This window comes from Triticum urartu, chromosome 7 (assembly GCF_003073215.2).
Source record: "Triticum urartu cultivar G1812 chromosome 7, Tu2.1, whole genome shotgun sequence".
Taxonomy (NCBI): domain Eukaryota; kingdom Viridiplantae; phylum Streptophyta; class Magnoliopsida; order Poales; family Poaceae; genus Triticum; species Triticum urartu.
Window position 1 is genome coordinate 454,090,234 of NC_053028.1, and position 10,589 is coordinate 454,100,822.

The window sequence follows — 10,589 nt, forward strand, 5'->3', positions numbered from 1 at the left end:
GTGGGCAGGTCGGGGTGACGGCGGGAAGACCTCGGGGCGGCGGCAGGGACCGCAGGCCGCAGCGCGAGAACCCGAAGGGGCGGCGCGACGGAGGAGCGCGGGTCGGTGCAACCGCGGGGACGGCCTCTGGACGGTGGCGTGGACCGCGTGCCACGCTCGCTACGGCCCGACAGGGCGACACAGTGGTGGCGCGAGGGTCGGTGCGGCCACGGGGACGACCTGGAGCAGACGGCCTCTGGACGGCGGTGGACCACGGGCCACGGTACTACGGCCTGAAGGGGTGACGCAGCGGTGACGCAGGTCGGTGCAGGTGGGAGAAGAACCACGGGGCGGCGGCGCTGCGGCCCGACGGGGCGACGCAGCGGCAGCCCATTGCTCGATCGGTAGAGGGGCGCGCTGAACTCGGGACGGTCTTCACGGAGCCTGCGGAGGCGCGCGTAACCGACGGGCCAGGTCGGTCGCACGGCGTAGATGAGGCGGATCGCGGCGGCGGACGGGTGATCAATCCGATCACGCGCGAGGTCGAGGACACCGTTCGGTGGAGGCGCGGTGGCAGCGGAGTCTGAGATGAAGCCAGCGGCGGCAGGCGGCAGGGCGGCTATGATTCGCCGTCACATGGCGCGAGGCCGCTAGGTCGGGGTGATGCAGGAGTCCCGGTCGAAGCAGGGCGGTGACGGCCGGCGTAGATTGACGGGCGGGCCGTCACGCGAACGGCAGTGGTGAAGGGCCGCCGGGTCGGGGCGACCGGCGGGTCGACGCAAGGACGCCGCGCGAGGCCGCCGGGTTGGGGCAACCGACGGGCAGACGCGCGAGGCCGCCGGGTCAGTCAAGAAGTCGGCCGATCGCGCCGATGTTGGAGTAGAGGTGCACGGGGTCGACGACGGTGGTGGGCGACGCAAACCGGATCACATAGACCGGAAAATCAAAAAAACCGAGAGAGAAAACCCGGATTAAAGGATCGGGAAAAAATTCTCTAGGGCAGCCGGCCAACACGGCCGGGGGACGAACCCTAGGTACGGGCGGCGCGGTCTCCGGCGGCGGTCATGGAGGCCGACCGTCCGGAAGCGACGCGCGGTTGCAGAAGCGGCGGCACCTAGGGTTTGAATCGTGATTAGACTGATATCATGTTAAAAGAGAGAAAGGATTGATAGAATAATTCATTATATTGCTTGAGCCTCATGGGCATATATAAGGCAAGCGAAAATATTTCCTAATCTAATATATGCTTCCTAATACAATCACGTTACTCAATACTTAACATCGCTCACGGCCTGACGCGACGTATTCTGTTTTTTGGTACAAGCTAGATCGATGAGCAGTGGTTGTACATTCGTCTTCTCCTCATTTTTTTGGTTGCAGCAAGTGAGAGTAGAAGATAGAGCTCAGATTGGAGACAATGTATGTTCATTTCTCTTTTTCTTTCTTTTCTTTTATCTATTTCATTTTCCCTATTTTTCTCTTTTTTCTTTCTAGTCTTTTTGTTTCTTTAATACTTTTTGTCGGTTTCCATTTTCTAATTTTGGGGTGACAAGAATATGTAGTTCTTAGTTAGATGAGATTTAGTTTATCTTGGCTAACAACATACCATACTAGTTTCGGTCGCATTTGTAATATGATAAAACAGAGTCGTAATTGCAAGTTTTCAAAATGAGGTCGCAACTATAAGTTTTTAAGTCAGGCCGCAACTGCAAGTATTTAAATTGGGATCGCAATTGCAAGTTTTTAAGTCGGATCGCAACTGCAAGTTTTCAAATTGTTATCGCAATTGCAAGTTATTCGATTCATGTTGCAACTGCAAGTTTTGAAGTCGGGTCGCAACTGCAAGTTTTCAAATTGGGATCGCAATTGCAAGTTATTCGATTCAGGTTGCAACTGCAAGTTTTGATGTTGGGTCGCAACTGCTGAAATTTGAGATGGGCTCTAGGCCCATATAGCAATTTTTGAAAAATCTCTAAGGGCCCATATGGGTTATATGGCATTAGGTGTAGTGGAAAGTTTAGTCCCACCCCGCTAGTGGAAGAAGAGTTAGAGTGGTTTATAAGGGTTTCTCTTCTACATGCTATTGGAGCTTGAGAAGAGAAGAGGCCCTCGCGCACTCCTCCGCCGTCCGCCTCGCCACGCCACGCCACGACGCGCCGCGCCGCGGGTTGTGGGATTGAGCCGAGCCGAGCTCACACATACGCACTTATTTTTGCCAGTTACTAACGGAGAGTTCTCTGACAGCTGGGCCACGATCTGAGACGTCGGATCGTGGGCTGTCACGGACTCGGACGTGGGTCTCTCCACATCTGCTCCACGCGCACGCCCACCGTCGTTCCCTTGCTGCTGTTGCCGCCGGTGACTCCATCCCGTCCGCCGCGTACACGGTCGACGGGAGAGCAGGTCTCCGAAACCACGCCCTTCTGGTTCCTGTACGGGGTGAGGGGCGAATAGGTTTTTGGGCAGCGATTACGCGACTGCTCGCTTCCGATCGTCTACTTCCTCTACGTCCGCGTCGCCTTCATCATCACCATGTCCACCGACGTCGAACGTGCCGCCGCCGAGAAAGCTGAAGCCGACAAGAAGGCCGCCGAGGACGCCGATGCCGCCACCAAAGCTGCGGCCTCTGCATGGCCTACTGGAGGGTATAACTCGTTTATCCCGCTCCTACTGTTTTCTGTTTAGTCATGCTAGCGTTATACGTAGGTCTTTCTGCAATTAGCGTAGTATGTGCTAGCTTGACTGAATATCAGTATGTGTTTATTTGTGTCAATGCCGTGCTAGTGATTTACTCTTGGATTAATTTAATCGAGAAATTGCCTATTTACTCAACAATCCAAAAACCTATTATGTGTAGGAATTTTTCGGCAAGTGGCTTTGCCGCTGCACTGAAACCGGATAAGTTTACGGTACATACTTTAAGCGTTGGCAAACTAAGACCACGTTATGACTCACGGCTATGAACGTGTTCTGGGTCACCGGTGTCTCCACGGGAACGATTGCTCCTGAACAGGAGAAGGTGTTCAAGGAGGCTACCGTTGTGTTTCTCAGAGCATTTCTTAGCGTGATCGAAGATAAACTGGTCGATGCATATTTACATGTGCATGTCGCCAAGGACTTGTGGGAGGCGCTCGAATCTAAATTCGGGGCCGCCGATGCAGGGAGCGAGATGTATATTATAGAGCAGTTCCACGATTACTAGATGGTTGAAAACCGTCCTGTATTGGAGCAGGCTCATGAGATAATATGCATTGTTAAGGAGCTTGAATTTCTTAAGTGCGAGTTACCGCGCAAGTTTGTCGCGGGCTGCATAATCGCTAAGCTCCCTAATTCCTGGAGGAACTTTGCCACCACTTTGAAACATCAGTGGCGTGAATTCTCTGTGGAGGATGTCATTGGCCATCTGAGTGTTGAGCAGAATTCGAGGGCAAAAGACTTGCATGGAAAAGGGACCGAAGGGACTTCTGTCGCCAACATGGTGAACCAGAGGAACCATAACTCCCACAAGCCCAAGGGAAAGAATGGTGTCCAACAGAATACCGACTTTAAGAAGAAGGATGAGAAGACCTTCAAGAAGAACAAGAAGGATGAGGGCTGCTTTACTTGTGGTTCGGTTGAACATTGGGCCAACAAGTGCCCAAACAAGTACAAGAAGCCAGGACAGGACTCCAAGTCTGTCAACATGATTGTGGGCAACAATGAGAATGGTGCATCTGGGTACGGTAATTTATTTACTGTTTTTTCAGTGTTTCAACCCAACGATTGGTGGGTGGACACAGGTCCAGGTGTACATGTGTGTGCTGACATTTCATTGTTCACTTCTTACCAGGTCACAGGCCACGGGTCCGTATTGATGGGGAATGGCGCGAGTGCTTCTGTTCATGGTGTTGGCACGGTCGATTTGAAGTTTACTTCAGGAAGGATCGTGCAGCTGAAGAACGTGCAGCATGTCCCCGCCATCAAGAAGAACCTCGTTAGTGGCTCCCTTCTATGTAGAGAAGGGTTTAAGTTGGTTTTTGAGTAATAAATTAGTTGTTACAAAATATGGACTCTTTTTTGGAAAAGGTTATGAGAGAGGAGGGATGTTCCGCCTTTCCCTCGCAGATTTTTGTAATAAAGTCGTGAACCATATTCATTCGAATGTTAATGAATCTGAAGTTTGGCATTCACGTCTTTGTCACATTAGTTTCGGTGTTATGACGCGGCTAGTCAAGTTGGATTTAATCCCGAGTTTCACCTTAGCCAAAGGTTCTAAGTGTCTTTCATGTGTGCAAGCTAAGCAACCTCGCAAGCCTCACAAGGCCGCGGAGGAGAGACACTTGGCACCATTAGAACTCATACATTCAGATCTTTGTGAGATGAATGGTGCGTTGACTAAAGGTGGAAAGAAATATTTCATGACATTGATAGATGACTCCACTAGATATTGCTATGTGTATCTGTTAAACACTAAAGATGAGGCTCTACACTACTTTAAAATCTATAAGGCAGAAGTTGAGAAACAACTCGAAAAGAAAATTAAACGAGTCCGGTCAGATCGTGGTGGAGAGTACTTCTCGAGTGAGTTTGATTCTTTCTGTGCGGAACATGGCATTATTCATGAGAGGACGCCTCCCTATTCACCCCAGTCAAACGGGGTTGCCGAGCGGAAAAAACGTACTCTAACTGATTTGGTTAATGCCATGTTAGATACATCGGGTTTATCCAAGGCATGGTGGGGGAGGCTATATTGACGGCACGTCATGTCCTGAATAAATTTCCGACAAAGGATAATGAGATCACTCCCTATGAGAAATGGGCAAAGAGAAGGAAAACACTCTCGTACTTGTGTACTTGGGGCTGTTTGGCGAAAGTCAATGTGCCGATCCCCAAAAAGCGTAAGCTTGGACCAAAGACTATGGACTGCGTTAATTTGGGTTACGCTAAGAACAGCGTTGGATATAGATTTCTAGTAGTGAAATCCGAGGTACCTGACCAGAAGGTCGGTACAATTATAGAGTCTAAGGATGCTACATTCTTCGAGGATATTTTTCCTATGAGAGATATGCAAAGCACTTCTAGACAGGAATCTGAGGAGACTCCTGAACCTGCCATCCCTATGGAATATTATGAACAAACACATTATGAAAATCCTGAGGAGGATCACGAGGAAACCCTTGGTAGGGGCAAGAGACAATGGACTGCAAAGACCTTTGGTGATGATTTCTTTGTGTACCTCATGGATGATACTCCCACTTCTATTTCAGAAGCGTATGCCTCTCCAGAAGCTGACTACTGGAAGGATGCGGTCCGTAGCGAGATGGATTCCATCATGGCTAACGGGACATGGGAGATCACTGATCGTCCCTATGGTTGCAAACCACTGGGGTGTAAGTGGGTGTTCAAAAAGAAGCTTAGGCCCGATGGTACTATTGAAAAGTACAAGGCTGGGCTTGTGGCCAAGGGCTATGACCAGCAAGAAGAGGAAGATTTCTTTGATACTTATTCACCTGTGGCTAGACTGACCACCATTCGAGTATTACTCTCGTTGGCAGCCTCGCACGGTCTTCTCGTCCATCAGATGGATGTTAAGATGGCTTTTCTAAATGGAGAGCTAAAGGAGGAAATCTACATGCAACAGCCTGATGGCTTTGTGATAGATGGTCAGGAAAGAAAGGTGTGTAGGTTGATAAAATATTTATATGGCCTGAAACAAGCACCTAAGCAATGGCATGATAAGTTTAATACAACTCTGACATCTGTTGGTTTCGTTGTTAATGAGGCTGACAAATGTGTATACTATCGCCATGGTGGGGGCGAAGGAGTTATACTGTGCTTGTATGTTGATGACATACTGATATTCGGAACAAACCTCAAAGTCATTGAGGAGGTCAAATCGTTTCTATCTCAGAACTTTGAGATGAAAGACCTTGGTGTGGCTGATGTTATCTTGAACATCAAGCTACTGAGAGATAATGAGGGTGGAATTACACTTCTGCAATCCCACTATGTTGAGAAGGTGTTGAGTCGTTTTGGATATTCGGACTGCACGCCATCTCAAACACCATATGATCCTAGCGTGTTGATTCAAAAGTCCAAAGGCATGGCTAAAGATCAATTGAGATACTCTCAAATCATTGGTTCACTGATGTCCCTAGCGAGGGCAACGAGGCCTGACATTGCGTTTGCTGTGAGCAAACTGAGCCGGTTTGTTTCCAAACCGGGTGATGTACATTGGCATGCTGTTGAGAGAGTTATGCACTATCTGAAAGGTACTATGAACTATGAACTTCACTATACCGGATACCCGTCGGTACTTGAAGGGTATAGTGATGCGAATTGGATCTCTGATGCTGATGAGATGAAGGCCACAACTGGGTATATGTTTACTCTTGGATGTGGCACTGTTTCCTGGAAGTCTTGCAAGCAAACGATCTTAACGAGATCGACAATGGAAGCAGAATTAACAGCATTAGACACATCTGGTGTTGAAGCGAGATGGCTTCGAGATCTTTTGATGGACTTGCCATTGGTTGATAAACCGGTTCCAGCTATCCTTATGAACTGTGACAATCAGACTGTCATCACCAAGGTGAAGAGTTCAAAGGACAACATGAAGTCCACCAAACACATAAGAATGAGATTAAAAGCTGTCAGAAAATTAAGAAACTCTGGAGTGATAGCGTTGGACTATGTCCATACGGTTAAGAATCTGGCAGATCCCTTTACGAAAGGGCTATCACGTGTTGTGATAGATAATGCATCGAGGGAGATGGGTATGAGACCCACATGAGTTTCCATGGTAGTAACCCAACCTATGTGATCGGAGATCCCGTGAATTAGGACCTGGGAAAACAAGCCAGTGGTGAACTAAGGAGAGTAACTATACTAACCCACTCCGTTGGAGATGCAATACTCTCGATATTGTATGATAGGATGACTATTGTCTTAATGTGTTCCAAAGCTTATGTAAGCAAGATGCTATCCTACAGAGCGATCTTTGGAGGAACACACCTATGTGAGCCCGACTGCTGGTCACAGTCTATGAGATTGGGGTGATCTCTAGTAAGCTCATGAATAGGCCAGGAGTGTGACTTATATGCTCCACCCGAGGGGTCAGCCTTCGGCAGCCTAGTACTAATAAGACATGTAGTGAAACTTCTTTATGCCAAACTGACAATTCAAGGCATAGTCCATTGTTCAGTTGTGAAGGAGTGTAGCTACTTGCTCTAGGTGAAGTTCAACCTTAACAGGTCTTCACTGACACACTGGTATATCGAAACAGCAATTGGAACAGAGGACACAATGGGCCCTCGAGATTTGGTGGGGGATTGCTGAAATTTGAGATGGGCTCTAGGCCCATATAGCAATTTCTGAAAAATCTCTAAGGGCCCATGTGGGTTATATGGCACTAGGTGTAGTGGAAAGTTTAGTCCCACCCCGCTAGTGGAAGGAGAGTTAGAGTGGTATATAAGGGTTTCTCTTCTACATGCTATTGGAGCTTGAGAAGAGAAGAGGCCCTCGCGCACTCCTCCTCCGCCGCCCGCCTCGCCATGCCACGCCTCGTCACGACGCGCCGCGGGTTGCGGGATTGAGCCGAGTCGAGCTCACACCTACGCACTTATTTTTTCCAGTCACTAACGGAGAGTTCTTTGACAGCTGGGCCACGATCTGATACATCGGATCGTGGGCTGTCACGGACTCGGACGTGGGTCGAGCCCACGTCTCTCCACGCGGCTGCGTCTATATAAGTGTGCGGTGTCTCCTAACCCTAGCCGCCACGAACAGATCACATCTGCTCCACACGCACGCCCACCATCGTTCCCTTGCTGCTGCTGCTGCCACCGGTGACTCCATTCCGTCCGCCGCGTACACGGTTGACGGGAGAGCAGGTCTCCGAAACCACGCCCTTCTGGTTCCTGTACGGGGTGAGGGGAGAATAGGCTTTTGGGCAGCGATTACGTGACTGCTCGCTTCCGATCGTGTAACGCCCTCAATGCGGCTATATCTCCCACGTGTCGAAGCACGACTAGAGGCATAACCGCATTGAAAGCAATGTCGCAAGTGAGGTAATCTTCGCAAACAACCCATGTAATACAATAAGGGAAAAGATACATAGTTGGCTTACAATCGCCACTTCACACAATTACATGAATAAAGCATTACAACATCCAAATACAATCAAGGTCCGACTACCGAACCAAAATAAAAGAAGAACCCCAAAAGCGACAAGGTCCCCTGATCGACCCCAACTGGGCTCCACTACTGATCAACTAGAACGAAACAACACAAAGGACAAGATCTTCATCGAGCTCCTCCTTGAGCTTGGTTGCGTCATCTGCACGGACTCATCGGCACCTGCAAGCTGGTTTTGGAAGTATCTGTGAGTCACGGGGACTCGGCAATTTCACACCCTCGCGATCAAGACTATTTAAGCTTATAGGAAGGGTAAAAGGTATGAGGTGGAGCTGCAGCAAGCGACTAGCATATATGGTGGCTAACATATGCAAATGAGAGCGAGAAGAGAAGGCAAAGCACGTTTTGAGAAAGTATGATCAAGAAGTGATCCAAATCTACTTACATCAAGCATAACTCCAACACCGTGTTCACTTCCCGCACACCGCCGGAAAGAGACCATCACGGTTAAACACGCGGTTGATGTATTTTAATTAAGGTCAACTTCAGGTTTTCTACAACCGGACATTAACAAAATCCCATCTGCCCATAACCGCGGGCACGGCTTTCGAAAGTTCAAATCCCTGCAGAGGTGTCCCAACTTAGCCCATCACAAGCTCTCACGGTCAACAAAGGATATTCCTTCTAGCGGGAAGACCCGATCAGGCTCGGAATCCCGGTTACAAGACATTTCGACAGGTAAAACAAGACCAGCAAGACCGCCCGATGCGCCGACATCCTGATAGGAGCTGCACATATCTCGTTCTCAGGGCAACAACGGATGAGCGCTCCGTACAACTAAAACCAGCCCTCAAATTTCCCCGAGGTGGCGCTACAACGGACTCTAGTTCGGACAACACTTATACAAGCACTGGCCCGGGGGGTTAAAATAAAGATGACCCTCGGGATGGGCGACTCCCAAGGGAAAAAGGCTAGGTGGCGAATGGTAAAACCAAGGTTGGGCCTTGCTGGAGGAGTTTTATTCAAGGCGAACTGTCAAGGGGTTCCCATTATAACCCAACCGCGTAAGGAACGCAAAATCCGGGAACATAACACCGATATGACAGAAACTAGAGCGGCAAGAGTGGAACAAAACACCAGGCATAAGGCCGAGCCTTCCACCCTTTACCAAGTATATAGATGCATTAATTAAATAAAAGATATTGTGATATCCCAACAAGTAAACATGTTCCAACAAGGAACAACATCTCCATGTTCCAACAAGGAACAAACTTCAATCTTCACCTGCAACTAACAACGCTATAAGAGGGGCTGAGCAAAGCGGTAACATAGCCAAACAACGGTTTGCTAGGACAAGGTGGGTTAGAGGCTTGTTTCAACAATATGGGTGGCATGATAAGCAAGTGGTAGGTATCGCAGCATCGGCATAGCAAAAGAGCGAGCAACTAGCAAGCAAAGATAGAAGTGATTTCGAGGGTATGGTCATCTTGCCTGAGATCCCGCAAGGAAGAATAACGAGTCCATGAAGAAGACAAACGGACGTAGCCAACGGATCCTCACAAACGCAACGTTACCGGAACCAACCCGAAGAAGCAACACCGGAAAAGAGCAAACAACCTAGTAAACAGCCACCACATAAACATGGCATGATGCACAACCAAGTATGATGCATGTCCGGTTTAAAGAGGGCATGGCATGGCAAAGTGCACAAACAATCCTACAAATTAAGGGGAGCTCATTATGCAACGGAGTTGCATATTGAAGAAAACACCACATGACTTATTTAGCTCTCTCTCGTTTATGTACCCAACAAGATTAAATGTTGTTAGCATGGCAAGAGGGTGAAGCAAATGAAAACTACCTATCTAGTCAAGTTTAAATGAGGCCGGGAACAACAAAATAACAAGTCCGAAAACTCCTCATGTGCATATTTTGGTTATGGTACTGCTCTGCCCTAAACACAATTTTAGAGTTGTTAAACATGCAAGATGAGTGCACCAAGTAAATCTAGGCATTTTTCTACCCGATTTACATATAAAGATTATTTAATTCGGAGCTACGGTTATTTAGTTATGAAATAAAGCATTTTAGCAAGTTATTTAAACAAACAACATTTTAAACATGGATGAAAGTTGCATATTATGAAACTAGATGAAATTCTAAGCACTTTACATGTTGAAAACATTTTAATAGGATGCATGGTTCTGGAATTATTATATGCATGATGTTGAGGGTTTTTCTGTAAAACTGCAAACTCTGGATAAATAGCTAAATTCGCAGATCTGGGAAAAACATGATACGGGCCGAAAATGGCTGGGCCACAACAGAGCAGAGGGCTGTGGGGAGCTCACCCATGGGCTGAGGCCCAGTCGGTGAAGCAGCAGGCCAGCGGGGAGCTGGACTTGGCGCGGCGCTGGGACTTGGAGGCCGGCCAGGCTGGCGCTGGACCAAGTCAACGAGGGGTGGCCCTCGTTCGTGAAGCAAGGGCGACGGCT